At 36.0% G+C, this 15,750-nt stretch overlaps 1 protein-coding gene across 1 annotated transcript in view; it reads right to left on the bottom strand.

The window, feature by feature from the left end:
* ARID2 (AT-rich interaction domain 2) overlaps positions 1-15,750 on the bottom strand; it is a 107,718-nt gene that overhangs the window by 46,565 nt on the left and 45,403 nt on the right. The window lies entirely within an intron of this gene.

Raw genomic sequence — 15,750 nt, 5'->3', positions numbered from 1 at the left:
CTTATCTTACTCTTTGTATATGCTAAAAATATTTAATATATGAGAAAAAAATACAAGCTTTTGGTATAATTTTTGTCAGTAGACACTGAAGTCATTAACTCATGGTGAATCAGAAAGATTCTAAGAAAACAGTATTCTCATTGACCTCTGGGGAATATTTCACATGCATTAAATTAGTAATTTTTTCATGAAATGAGATATCAGTGACATAACCATACCTTTAAAATGTTAGCAAAAACTTTTTTTTTTTTTTAAGAAAATGGTACATTCCAGAAGAAAGGAAAAAATTTCAGAGTTAATAAGGTATATCATGGTGTACCATATCACATGCAACTATGATTTGTGTCTGACTAGCACTTAGGATATTCAAAGTACTATACATGTTATGTGAACCACTGCTATAGTGCCCTCCTCATTACGTAGACTCTTGACTGAATTAAGGAGTCAGCAAAAATCTTCCCTGCACTATCATTGGCGTTTAGGGATTTTAACAGACTAAAAATTACATTTAAATATGGTTGGTTTTTATCTTTAAACTAAAAATCCTATGCAAATTAGGTTCCAATTTAAAATCTGCAAAAAAGTAAAATCTTATAAAATTGTTTATAACTTTTTAAAACTCATAACTCACTCTCCTACCCACAGGTTTTTAAATCTAAATCCTAATTTTTCTCTTCCACTACATTTTCCTTAGCCTTTTATCTTATTTCTTTCCTTTACCTTACATCTTATATCCAAAGATCAAAACCAAATACAATCCATAGCTTCTATATGACAAAAGGTGATTCTCAGCTTACGAGCAAAGACACTACTCCAAGGGGGAAAACTAAAAATAGAATAGTGCACCTCCCTTCTAAAGAATTTATTTTTTGTTGCATTGAAATGGTCATTTAGAGAGCCTGACCTAAGTATTTATACAACTGTTTTATTCTTTGATTTCCTTCTTGCATTATATCAGAGAAGTAATACCATAGCTTTATTCTGCTTTATTATCTGCTTTCAGCTATTCAAGCTTTATTTTTTTTTAAATCATTTCCTTCCAATATCAATGAATTGTTAAGCACTCCATAAATGAACGTTACCTTGCTGAATATGGCAATCACAGACACACAAAAAGATAAGATGTGACCATTTCCATTTTCTGTATTACCATTTACTTGAGAACTTCTTAAACATTTTAGGATAACTTTAAAAAAAAAAATAACACAAGTACAGGGTTTTTTGGGGGGGGGCAGGGGGGCTACACACACTGGAGAGCATGTTAGAGCTCAGTTCAGAACCACTCTCAAGCTCTGCATGGGAGATTAATATTAAATATAGTAGGGGATTAAGCAATTTAAAAGACAAATACAGACTCTGTAGAATATAACTGATAAAAAGATTTTAAAAAGCATGAGGCTGTAGTAACATAGCCAAACATCCAAGTGTACAATCAAAAAATGAATGCCTGGTGAATAATGTACCATGCAGTCTTATGCGTCCCATGACTCCACGCATTCTAAAGCATATCTGTACTGGTTTCTCAAAATAGCCATGTAGATAGCCTAACACAGCTTAAAAACAAGGTTTACTGGAATAAAACACTCATCTCCAACTGTGAAAGCTAGAAATCCATGGGTTTAAATAATCTATAAAGTATATTATTCTTCCAGTGGCAGAAGCATTTATTTAAGGCTCACTGTTTTGAACTACGTACACCTATGTACTGACCAGCATCTCTTCCCTATTCTGAACCCAGAAAATATTGTAGTGACTACAAACTGAAAAAATACCAGTGGCTTATGTATTCTGTCAGGCTAAATTCCCACCTGTACATGTTAGTGACTGGTATTTTAAAAGAAACTTAGTAGTGGCTTCTAAAATACTAAGAACACAGTTGTGCAAGATCCTCAACTGTGTGAAAGTCTAGTAGTATGCAGTGCCACAATATTTCCAATTTACCCTGGTGCAAAATGAACTATGGGAACAATTAAAATACTTTCAGTTAAAACCACTACTACTCACTGCAAAAGTCTAGTCTTCTATCTGCTACCAGCATTTGTTTGTTGTCTTTCAAACAGTTCAGTAAATCACTGAATCTGTCATCATCACTGTCATCGTGGTTTGAATGAGTTTGTACTGTAATTGAGGTGATCAATGTTGAAAAGATGATTTCACAAAACTAGTCTAACTTCTGATACCAAGTGACAAGGAAACCTAAAAATCTAGAACTGATCTTTCCTACTCATGCACAAGCATATGCTTTGCTTTGTACTCCTATGAGATCATCAAAAGATGTTGAAATTGAGGAAAAGATATGGCCTTCACAAAGTCCTGAATCAGATTAATCAAATCAATTAATCAGATTAATCAAGTAAGTCAAACCTATTTAAACAGAGCCTAAATATATGTGCATTTATGATCAAGACCTAAAGGAGTAGGTCAGAGACAGCTTGACCTTCCCTCCTTCTGACCATCCAGTCTCTCACTCTTCACAGAGCTCATTTAGCAAACAAAGAGGATTTTAGGTTGGCTTTCCACTGATTTTTCAAACTGAACACTGGTCAGATGAATACTAGAGCTGATGCAGGGGAAACAGCAGGTGTACACAGCTGAGGATGGCAAGATGATGATGCACATGTGCTATTTCTACACTGGCAGAAGCTATGCTGCCTTAGCTTGTCTAATGGGACTTCAGCAGTGGTGTGGCTAGATCTACTTTCCTCATATTTGTTGGTCTGAGTCAAAGCTTAAGCTTAGCATAAAACACTTCCATTACTGAATATAAGATTTCACAAGAATATTTATAAAATGAAGTAAAAATCCCTATACAGAAATACACATAATACCTAAAATACAGTGTGCAAATCTATTACCATCTTTTTCTGAACTTGTCCATTCTACCAAGAATGAATAGCTATTTAAGCATTTAAAAAAAAAAGTCTTATGTATCATAAAATAATCCATGTTGTTTCATACTTTAAAATACAAATACTGAACCTTATGCTTTTTATTAAAGCCATGTCCCAGCAGAGCTGAACAATATGAATACCCTAGATGTGCTCCTCTGTTAATACCTACTTTATTAAAATGTGTTAAAACAGTTCTGCCAAACACAGAAACCCTGAAATTTCAAAATCTACTTTCCTTCTTCCCTCTCCAAACCCAAACAATTACATTGTTTTCCACTTGGTTTGATTAAGAAAATGGGGGCAGGAGGGAAGAAAAATTTTATGTATGAATTAAAAGACCTTTGCAAACTGCAACAGTTGTAATCTTTTTCAGTGTTGACAACTCTCACGAAGCTCTCACAAATGTCTTACTAAATATTTCATAGGAAACCAGTATTCAAATCAACCTTAAGTGATGATCTAATTTTTCCTTATGCCAAAGCAAATACCAACTTTACTTTCTTAAATTCTCAGTTCTTTTTGTTGTTATGCAATTTACCAAAGTTCCACCTCTTCAAAGAGCACTCCCTCTTTCCTATTTCACCCCAAACTAATCAAGTTTTACTGAGGAAAAAAACAAACAAAACAAACAAACAAACGAAAAAAACCATAACAAATAGAAAGACATTCTCCACCTCTAACACATACACTTATTACTTTTAAGATACTGCTCGTTTAGAGGGAGGAAGCTTCACTATTTCTATCAAGTTTAACAGCACTGTATTACTGAATTTCAACCATAATAACCAGACCATATTAGACTGCTTTACTATGATTCCTTTATGCTACATAAGTACCGACTGTTTACAGACAGTTGTACAGACCTCAATCCTCCAAACCCTCCTTTTGTTTCCTGCAGAGAGAATGCGTGACCTGGAATTTTAGTGTCGAGAAGGAGCTTTGTAAATTAGCTTGTAAATGAGCTTTACTAGTCTTAAATTCTAATCTTACCAGTCTGGCATACAGCTACTATGCAAACAGCAGAATAGTTATCATGAAGACAGGTCTTGCTCTAAAGATACAAGAAATTTAAGAATAATAAAATGGAGCTTTTCTATTACTGAAAAACTGTTGTGCAAAAGCTCATAATCAGATAGTTACAAAAGGCTAATCTCATGTTTCAAAACAACTTAGATCTGTAGCTATAAACTAGAAATGCATACTTTGATCACAGAAAAAGGTTTTTAGGAATTCAGAATGCTTCCTTAATTTAGCAAAGTCACAGGGGTATACATCAACAATACAGGTCTCAATCTTCCAATCTTCTCTTTTAATTTCAATGCCAACTGAATGATTAGGCCCTGAAAGAGAAAGATGCAGCTAATATGTACAAAAAAGAACTAAAGCAACTAACTAAATGAAGGACCAGAACAAAACTACTAATGAAACAAGCAATGTATATGGGATATAAAAGTTTCAAAGACATCTGAGGAAAAAAACTAAGTACTATGCTGAAGCCTTGGTGAGAATGGAGTAATGAGGAAAACTGCCTTCTGTACACAACATTGAAAGGCGCTCCACACTGTTAGCATGGCATCTTGAACTGGTGATAGCCCAGTGCACACACGATCCAAAATATTCAAGAAACTGAAATGCAATGAAACCCAGTGGCAATTTACAGCCACTCCCTCCTTTCAGCTTGGATCGCACCTCTATTCTGAGAGGCTGAATTAAAAAACAAAACCAACCAAACAGAAAAAAAACCCACGGAACACCACCCCCAGGAAAAAAAACAACCACAAAACCAAAAAAATGAAAGAAAAAAACCCCAAACAAACAAAACCCAAACACCAACACAACAACAACAACAAACCCAAACAAACAAACAAAAAAAAACCCCAAACACACGCACATACCTGGTGAATAGCTAGAACTATGGGATATGCAAAGTACTGAAATACGGGAAAATACATGGGCAACCAGAGACATGTGAAGTCTGGCTACTTTTTGAATGGCAAGTGATTTCAATGCTTCCTGAAAACTTGCTTCCTTTAAGGATCCCTTGAGTTGGAAATCAAAAGATAATACCCCTTTGAAAATCAAACTGACATATTACACATTCTGTTCCTGTGACAGAACTTCAATAAGTCATTTTGTTTCATTCAGGTCCATGAGAAAACAAGTTCCATGAAAATAGCTAATATTTTTGTCCATTAAAAATACGTATTTAAATAACAACACAGGTTTTTATTCAGTCAAGTTAGTTTCAGGCTTGTTTTTCAGATATTTGGGGGAAAAATACCAATGAAAGTAAGTCTACACTAGACACAGCTAGTGGCATACAGAATTTACTATCAACAATAGCCCTGAATGGGCTTACAGTACACTGCCACTCTCAAGCTAAGGTTCGGGGGACATTTCTGCTACCGTCTGAATCTGCTTCTCATGAAAGTGGAGAATTTGAATAAAAAAGCATCTAGACTTTCAGATTACGATGGTCTCAGATTGAAAATTTAGAGTACACCACATACTCTCTTAGCATCTGTCAACCTGTTTTGTGTATTGGTATAAAATATCTGGTTTATTTGGATATTTTGGCTCCCTATACCAGGACACAGTAGATTTGCCAAATACGTATATTAAGCCAGTGCCTGGCAAAACAGTGATGCAGCATCAACCAGCACAGTCCAACCACCAATTCCTTACGTTTGTATTAGACTGAAGGACAAGCAGGTACCATTCCTACCTGAGCTCTCCACCTGATCTTTCTTGGAACTGTCTTTTTGGCAGTGTTATTAGCAAGGGATTGACAACATGAACTTGCACCAATTCTGTTAGCTTGAACACCTTCTGTTACGAAGCAAGACAGACATGCTCTTCCTGCTCATTCTCTTGCATCCCCTCTCCCTATTAGCAATCTCATCAACAACAACATCCTAAATAATCATGAGACAAAATCCTTACTGCAATAAAGATTTCACACTACTCCATATTCCAGTTTGTGTCACCCTAAGTGAGAATCGTTGCATACTGTCTCTTTGCACCTAATTTGACATGACTTTTACCCTGATCTGAAAGACTAAGGAATTCCATGGTGGCAACGCTATGCCCACTAGAAAATTTTCAGAACAGGGGTCCATGCTTGGGTAAAACAATAAAAGTAACTAAAAATATTGGAGGCAGCAGGGGAAAAAAAAAAAAATGTAAAAGCTACCTATTATTGTAAGATTTTGAACTTAAAAAAAAAAAAAAACTCAGACTTCCAATAACTTTCCTCCCTAATACACGCAACACACTGGTACTTGCACTCAGGTGTAGTTTACCCAGTTGTACATCTAACTTCTTTACAAGGGACAACTCATTAACTTGTGGTGCCAATCAAAAGCTGCAACCTTTTTAAAAAGCTAACATCTTTATCAGACAATCCATTACAGTCGTATATAATGAATCTATGCCTGTTACAGTTACTTGAAAATCCATTTATGAATCCTAATAGCAGGCAGTATTTTAATCACAGAGAAGGCTGTTTCTCGGCAGGGACAAAGCGCTTATGCTCAATTCGCCTGCTGCTACTGCACACAGCAGAGACTGGTGCCACACTCTGGAATGAAACTCCTGCCTAGAACTTAACGAAGCTGCTGCTGCAGCTGCCCCAAGTAATGATCTAACTCATTAACTCATCTCCTAGATGTTTGCTTACAAAACCCCTGTCCCAAGAGTTAACCTAACTAGTTCCTGGAAATGTCAAACTCAACAAACCGCTTCAAGGCTCTGCTCACACTTCTAGCATACACCAACAAGCTGCCTCTAACTTGATTTCGTATCTGAGTGTTTCGCCAGTGCCATCGGCAATCTCTTCAGGGCTTTTTTTCCTCGGCCCCGAGGGCACGATGCATTCCAATTCAACCCTTACATCATATTATTGTCAGAACTGATGCTTGCAGCTGAATCCTTCAAAACAATGTTTGTGTGTTTTCCATCTTCATGTTGTCTAACTCAGAAACTGAGTATCTCACGTATAAAACACCCAGTGAAACACTCCACATATGACCCTCAGCAGTACTTGTTTGATTTCTGGCTTACTGTGACCCCCTAGTGAGACAGGCTGACAAATCAAGACTCTTAACTCCGTACCTGGCCAAGTTGCCAGATGAGTAGGGAACTCCATCAGTTGTGCTTTTCAAACATCTGGCCTGGTGCTCCACTACGTGGCTGCAGAACACTGTCCTCCCGCCTGGGCTGGCCTGTTCCAGAGTCAGTTCCCCTGCAGCCCCATCTGACCACACGCACCATACCAGGGACTCCACAACTCCAGCCTCTACCCTGACATCATCCTGTTACATGTTAGGAGAATTGTGAGCAAATTTAGAAGGCCCTGTGCAGATAAAACTTCATCTAAAACCTTTGCACAGATCCACATATAAACTAAGATTGCATACACTGGAATTTAAATGTGTTAATAACATTTTGTAAACACAGGTTACGTGAGACTACGTGGTAGATGGTTCAATTTGTGGTTTGCTTGAAACTTGGTTAAAAAATTCTTAACCTACCAAGAAGCCTTTCTAAACAGAAAAAAATCATATACATGCCTTCACAAAGTTCCGAGTATTTGTTAAGGCAAGATATATTATTCAGCGTTAGAAAAAGAAGTGTAAAATTCATGAGCATCAGCAATACTGAAAGTTTCACTTTGTTAGACATTACAAGAAAAAATTGCAATGCTTCTAAGTAACAAAAAAAATTCATTCTAAAGTCACTGAAAATACATTCTTAGTATCTTTGGGAACACCAAGGGGAAAGAAATTAAGAAACTATTTTATGCTTTCATACTAATAATGCTCCAGTTTAGAAGGAAAATAATAGAAGACATATGCCAGCCAACTAAAGTGTGTATGCTGGAGCACAGCTTCAAAAAACTGGGGTGGCTGGGGGCTGACAACACAAGCCTCTGAAGAACTGCACTATCATGAACTCCAACAGATTCTGGATAAATACACTGTGTAACTGAGAACAGGAGAAGAAACAGGTATTTTGACCATCTCTAAGTTAAGAGGAACTCTGTGTTATTACAGAAGGAGGGGAGAGGGAATAAGAAGTCCTAAAATAAAAGGCAAAAGATTCATTCACCATGAAGATTTGTTAGCCAAAAGAGTAGCTGAAAGCAAAGTTAGTCCTTCTGCTACTTCTACATTCCTTTAACTTTCCTCTAACTCTTCTTAAATCCTGTGGCCAAATCCATCAGAAGGACTGCATGGGAAAGTTTCCATACAGCAAAAGCAGTGGGCCCAGTTGACAAAGTCTTGACACAGTTAAGCAACTAAATTCTGGTCTACTAGGCTGTAACTGACACCAAAATGCATTAACACCTGCTCTTTTGAAATTAAGATATTTCACTTACAGGCTTGTTTTCATTTATTTTTAAATTTAATTTAAACTGAATCCACTTGTGATCCACAGCTGCAGTCCACAGTTATTTTCCAGGACTAACGCTTCTACTGCATTCTCACTGCTTGCCAAAAACAATTCAAAACCAGCATCACCTCTTACTGCTTCAGCAGCTGTTTCATTAGATCTGATGGGCTTCACATCCAGGAATATCTGAGCTGTACCATTATTAATAGTATTACTTCTCCAGTCTGTATCTGGGAATTAACTTTTCAACAAAGGCAATTCCCAGATGTATTCATCTTACTAATATTATAGTCATTCTGTTGCCATCTAGGATGACAGCTCATCAAGTCGGTCAAGTATTACAGCAGTCTGAGTTCAGCTCTTCAAACAGAACATCAGAATCCTCAAGATTTTTTGCTATCTTCATAACATGCTCGCAAATTCTAGAAAAAACCACGAAGTTTCTCTATTTTGAGATACAGTCTACAGTACCACCTGAATTTCCCCACAGTGCCTGAACACAAGAGTACCTGAATGGCCAAGATGCACTAACAGAAATGGTACCAAGTTAGAAAGCACTGTAGGCATGTGCAGGAAATTGTAACCAAGCATTGTGCGGCTTGCCCAAAGCAAGTCACAATAACATACTATCACCCACACCAGCCATCTAGTTTCAGGCAGCCACTGAAATCCCAAATGCCACCACATAATGAAAAGCTCTACAACAGTTTTCAGTATTCCTGTATCCACTGCAGAGCTGGTAGTGATACATGTCTCTACTCTGTAAGATGTATTGTGATACAGTAATAATAATACTTTCAACTAAATACAGCTTCCTACATAGGGTTAGTTATACACAGCATGTCTTGTAATGTCTGTGAGTCTGCACTGAATGTAAAAATTTGTGTTCAGTGAACACTATTTAGGTCACTACGTCAAGTGTCAAAGTAAATACCAAAATAAAAATCACTTGTAAACATGCATTCTTTCACAAATATATCCTAGGACTGCATGGTGTTTCGATGGCAACTGACAAATTTATCTTATAAGTGTATTTAAAGAGGAAATATTTTTTTAATATATACATAAAAGAACACATATTTATTTTAACAAAATTCAGAACACAAAGTTATCATTCCTACACAGTGTGATAACTTGAAGCATGTTTTAAAGCTGGGGACTTCCATTAAAAATAGTGGCTCATATTTTGCCAAATATTAAAGCTAAAAATCTCATAGTCGCTCATAAGATTAGAAACAAGCAAAAGTACATTAAATATATTATGGGCTTTGATCACCACAGACTAAACTGTCCTGGTTTTGGTTGGGATAGAGTTAACCTTCCTTCTAGTAGCTGGTATAGTGTTATGTTTTGGTTTGAGAATAATGTTGATAACACACTGATGTTTTCAGTATAAACACTGCTTAGCAACAACAAAGTCAAGGATTTTGCAGCTTCTGATGCCCAGCCAGCAAGAAGGCTGGAGGGGCACAAGAAGTTGGGAGGGGACACAGCCAGGACAGCTGACCCAAACTGGCCAAAGGGGTATCCCATACCATGTGACATCATGCCCAGTATATAAACTGGGGGGAGTTGGGCCAGGAGGGGATCGCTGCTCGCAAACTGACTGGGCATCAGTCGGCAAGTGATGAGCAATTGCATTGTGCATCACTTGTTTTGTACGTTACAATTCTTTTATTATCACTGTCTTTTTATTATCTATTATTGTTATTATAATTATTATTATTTATTTTCTTCCTTTCTGTCCTATTAAACTGTTTTTATCTCAACCCACGAGCTTTACTTTTTTTCTCCCCAATTCTCTCCCCCATCCCACTGGGTGGGGGGGAAGTGAGCAAGCAGCTGTGTGGTGCTTAGTTGCTGGCTGGGGTTAAACCACAACAACAACCAAGTGTTCCAGAAGTATTTCTTGAGAGAAGCAACTGCATACATAAAGACATTGTAATGCAAATACATGTGTAGACATTTAATGTATATTGTGTACAAAGTTGTGTAACTTTCAGAATGGTGAACACAAGTAGTTGTTAAATTGGCTGGAAGACCTACTGACTCTATAAAGCTATATAGACAACAAACAAATACGTAATTAACTATATGAAGAAAACTATATGCATTATAAACAGGTATAGATTCATTTGCCCACTACGCACGTTTATTATTTAACTACTATGAAATCTAAATTAAAGATTTTTGCTTTTGTTTCTTTTTTTTTTCCCCACTTAATGCCAAAAAAAAGGAGAAAGAAAGAACGCTTATTACAGCAATACAACAACATTCTGTCAGTGCATTGACTGAAGACTTGTTCTCACTAAAGAGAACATTTCTATGGCAATTAAGTCTTAGCTTTTTCCCCAAGTTCAGGATGCAAACTGGCCTTGTAGTACCTACAATTAAGAAGGTGATTCCATGTTGCCTTTAGTTTACAATTCCGTTACCAAATATGTAAATAGAGAAGGCTGGTATTTGCACAACAAAACTAAGAACCATTCCCTTGTGCACTTTCAAGGACTTCATTAATGTTTTTACAAAAACTAGATTGGGGGTTTTTTGGTATGTGAGAAGTAAATTCCTTAATTTTCTGCCTGCTAGCTGTTACACAAAAGTTATTCACACAGCAATAATGCCCTGAAAAGAACTTATCCTACCAGGAATTTCCAGTTCTTTGAGTTTCTCTCAAACCATTATATCTAACACAGATATCTACAGTATTACAGAAGGTAATAGTCACTCACATTGTGTTGGCTATGCAGAATAAATTTCTCCTATAAAGGCATAATCTAGCAAAATATCACAATATGTGAATGGTCTCACACCACATACTTATGATTACAATAATACACTTACTCAAAACACTTTGTTAAACTGGAATCTGTCTCATCTGCAGAGACTTGCATACTTCTTTTCAACTGCAAATACTTATCTTGGATGTTTCTGAAATTTAGGAATATTACATATTTTTCAGACTGCAGTGAAAAGACAAAATTACGCTCGGGACTTAAAACACTAAAAAATTTATAATATCTCATATTTGCATATTTCATTATAACTATGCCAACAGAAATGTTGCTTATGCATGTTATTCAAACGCTCTTAACCTAGAATGAGGCTTCAAAGTCCAGACTCTGCACAGGTAAAGTACTATCTTAATTGTTGGAAAATGGTCCTTTATCCCTGGCCTATTATTAATGCACACTCTTTGCTACATTCTAGCACGACTTTGACAAGAAGGGCCGATAAGGTTCCTGTAGGAAGACTCGTACTTAGAAGGATATTATACCAGAGAATGGTAATTGTAGATTTAAATCTCATGAAAACAGCAGTTTAGAAATAGGTTTTCTAGATTTCGGCAATTGCTCCAGCCACCACAGTAAACATTTCCACAATCCTTCTTTCAGCCTTGTTCAGCAGTTACTAAATAAAAGCATAAAACACAGAATAAAAAAAACCCCAGAATTTCGTGATTTCTAATGCTTATAGGCTGTTTCTTAAATTTACTGAGTAAGTCTACAAGTCTTTATTAAAAATACATTGCTACGCCATTTTTTCACCTCATGTAACTGTAATTTCATCATTAGATTCTGCACAGAATCGGCAATTTTAACAGTTGCGCTTCTCTGCCTTCATCTTATAAATCAGTCTTCTCCTGCAATTAAATCTATTTACAACTTCTCTGCTAATCTGTATTCCACACTTTGACCACATAATCAAAGCAAATGTATTAGTTTACATGGCCCTATTTATGTGGTAAATCAAACAAAAACATGAAAATTAATTAATTCTTGAACACTTTACCAGATGGATCAAATTTTAATGAAAAAAGTGAGAATGGAATAAAAAAAAAAAAAAAAATCTGAGTAAGAGGATCCTGCTGGGATTCTGCACAATAGGAACATAAACTCTTTAAGTTCTACATGGAGAGGAAAAAGCTGCCTCGGGAGCAAGTCCCTTCTTTATCTCAAGATCTCACTAGAAATTAGTTTTTAAGAAGGAATGCAATCTGGCCTTCATAAATATATTCAACTTAAAAATATCTGTATGTTTTAAATAAACACAAACATATCCAGACTAAAACTAAAATAATAATGACTAATTTTACATCTTTTGATCACTTAACGATATGCAGTTATGGGGCTTAAAGTATCCCAGTGTATTCTGAGAATGCAGCTAAGTACAAATTTAGAGATGATGATAAAGAGGTAACCTATCGATTTAGCTGTCTGAAGTTGTAAAGGCTACACATCTATACTAGTAAAATCAACACTGCTGTGAGCATTCCCATGCATGGGAATGAACTGCCCGTGCTACCACATTGTTAGAAAAGGGCCTGAAACAATTTCTGTCCAGGCCAATTAGCATTCTTTCAAGCAATTTAAAGGCACTGTTCAGAAGCTACCCTTGGTCAGGGGGCCATTCCCAGAAGTAAATTTGGATATAGCTATCCTGTTTTGGGGCTAAGAGTATGGACATGAGCCATTTTGCGTCAATTAGCCTCAGGCACACTTAATTCACTAATATAGATATAGCCAGAGAAACACTGAATGCTACACAGATGGCCTCTGGCTTAACACTAATTCTGATACAGCATGGGGAAAGCTTAACGATAGATGAAGTGTCACTCCTTCGGAGAAGATTTTAAAATTACCAGCGACATAATAATCATGAAGAATTTATAAGCATTTTCTTTTTGCCTTGTATAACTGTAATGTAAACCCATTAGAACATATACAAAGATAAAAGAGAGAAAACAAAGCGGTATGATGAATACAGATAAAGCCCAAAGATCAGATTTCCTGTTGGGAAATACCCGTCTCAGGCATTGAAGATAATAATTGCAAATTGCTTTAAAGGCAGAAGGAAGAGAAATTTTGAATATTAGAAGGAAAAAAAAAAAAAAAAGAGAAACCAACAACCCTACTTTTATCTAACAAATTACTCAATGAGAATGCTGTTGTGAAATATGTAGTAAAACCACTCAAACTCTTAAGCTTATTTAAAACTGAGTAGACAGATACTAAAAATGTGTTGAGCATACTGGAAGACAAATTGTATTCTTTTATAGGAAGGCTAAAAAATAGAAAACAGTATTAATAGTATTCAGATATTAAGTATTAGAAAAGGTTTGGAGGATATAGAGTCCCTGCTGGTGGTCTGGGGTTTAGAGGAGATAAAACCTGATCCTCACTGTGGATTGACCAGCCTTTTCAAATCCTGCATAAACCCAGTAAGGCTTATTGTATTGCTATTATTTTGAATGGAAATAATTTGTGAGAGGAGAAGTGCTCTGCAATTAACATACTGTGTACCTTTTTAAGAGGCAGAGAGTAGGTACTTCTAAGACTGAAAAAACTTCATTATGGAAAGCAACAAATTCACATTATGTCTGTATTAAGCAATATATAGGAAAGTAAACAATCATTTTTCTAGTAAATAATCTAAATGTTATCCTTCTTTTTCCTCAGAGCCTTCTACACTGTACATAAATTCTGAATAGTACTAAATGCTACCATCAGGTTGGACGTGACTTTGAGCAACTTGACCTAGTGAAAGATGTCCCTGCCCATGGCAAGGGGGTGGACTAGATGATCTTTAAACTCAAACCATTCTATGATTCTGTATTATTCCAGTATGTAATAATTGGGTTTGTTCCTTATGCTTCCTTCACCTTTCCACTTGACTATTACAGTGCACAATATCTGGTCAAAACAACCAGGTTTTTAGAAAAACCTAGCTATAGGTTCACAATAGTGTACTTACACAGAACACAGATGCTTTAATAAGTTTTCAGCTAAGACCAGCATACGGTGCTGGTCCTTTTCTCTAAGTACTCAGTATTGTGAAACCAGGCTACCTCAGTGTCACCTAAGCTCTGGACATGTTTGAAGATTCTTTGGGCCAGTGAAACCTTCTACCAAGAGGTAGAGCTCATTTCTACAAAAGAGCAAACTTTCTCAGAAATAAATTTCAGAGAAGAAAGTAAAACTTCAGTATTTTCTGCTCACATGTAACATCATGCTTTGCAGCAGCTGGGGAAAAAAGTAAATCCTTAAGTAGCATAAAAAACATTAATCCAGAAATAATATCCAACCTTCTGGGAAGATCATGATAGCAGGAACAAACCACATACAACACTTAGCTTTAAGAACTACCTTAAGGTGATCAGAACTTACTGTGATGATGGCACTACTACTAGAACTTAACCTGAATAAAAATGGAAGTCCTTTGGGATTGTTTTCAAGAAAACTTACTAAAATGTCTCTTAAGGATTCAACCTTTTAAAGTCTTGTCTACTACAAGGAGAAGCTTAAAACCTGTCCAGCAACAAAAGAAATTAGGGGGGGCAAAAAGTGGTTTTCTTCCTGTCTCCTTTTTTCCCCTTCTAAGAATCTCTTGAGCATTGGGTTCTCTCTTCACATGTTGCCTTCTATTAAGCAACAATCAATTCCCCTTAATCAATGCCATTTGTCATTTGTTTTTCTCTCTTTTGAAAAGAGTTTTCATAGGAGAGCCTACAGCAGTAAATATTTCAAGCAGCTGCAGTGTGGCATTGCCACTATTCTTGTCATTTTCAGAATGATATGAACATCTACAGTGAAACCAGCTCAGGTCTTGCTTATTTCTAGCCCCTAAAATTCAGAAAAGTTATGTGCAAAAAAACTTTCTAGTTCTGCTTGTTTGAAGACTCAGGAATACAGAATTTGAGTTACATTTTTAACTCCTTTAATGAAAATCAAATTCTGAAGAAACTGATTTCCTTTTGTTTCCCCTCTGTTCCAAGGGTTAACAACAGTGCCTGTACGTATAAGAACAGAACACTTCAAAGTGAAAATGCACAGGACTTGTGATTAAATCAATACAGGTATTTTAGCTTTTATTTAAAACAAAAATGCTTCAAGATAACTCAGATCAAGATTTGACATAATATTTGCACGCACAAAAGAATGGCCCTTTTTATAGTGATTTATTGTCATAATACAATTATCTGCTTTTATTTCAGATTATGTAAAGGAAGAAAAAAACATGTAATTTGTATTTTAAGTATCTAAAATATCTAACGTGCTGAGGTGCATTCAGAGATCTTACAAATTAAGAAATGGCACAATATAAGAACTCAAGTGTTCTCAACATCTTTGACTACAAAATTTCTAGTGGAAGTAAGGACTTAACACATTAATTGCCTGTTAACAACAGGCTTCCTTTTCTTTGACATCTTCTGCAAGTTCCAAAGAAGTAAACCACAAGTTAAACACCATCACACTCAATCTTATGTAACAACAGGTTCTCAAGTCTCTATTTATACTGTTTCATAATAAAATAATACTATTATTTCAATACACTAGTATTCTTTGCCTGTTTTGAAGCACACAATCACCTTTTTGAGGGTGAGTAGAAGTGGCAAGGAAATGAGCACTATATAAAAATTATTAAACTCTAAAATAACAGTTTTGAAACTTAGATTAGTTATCTA

The sequence above is a fragment of the Aquila chrysaetos genome, chromosome 5, assembly GCF_900496995.4.
Source record: "Aquila chrysaetos chrysaetos chromosome 5, bAquChr1.4, whole genome shotgun sequence".
In the NCBI taxonomy this organism is placed as follows: Eukaryota; Metazoa; Chordata; class Aves; order Accipitriformes; family Accipitridae; genus Aquila; species Aquila chrysaetos.
The sequence above is the reverse complement of the archived record's forward strand: the minus strand, read 5'-3'. Positions and strand labels throughout refer to the sequence as shown.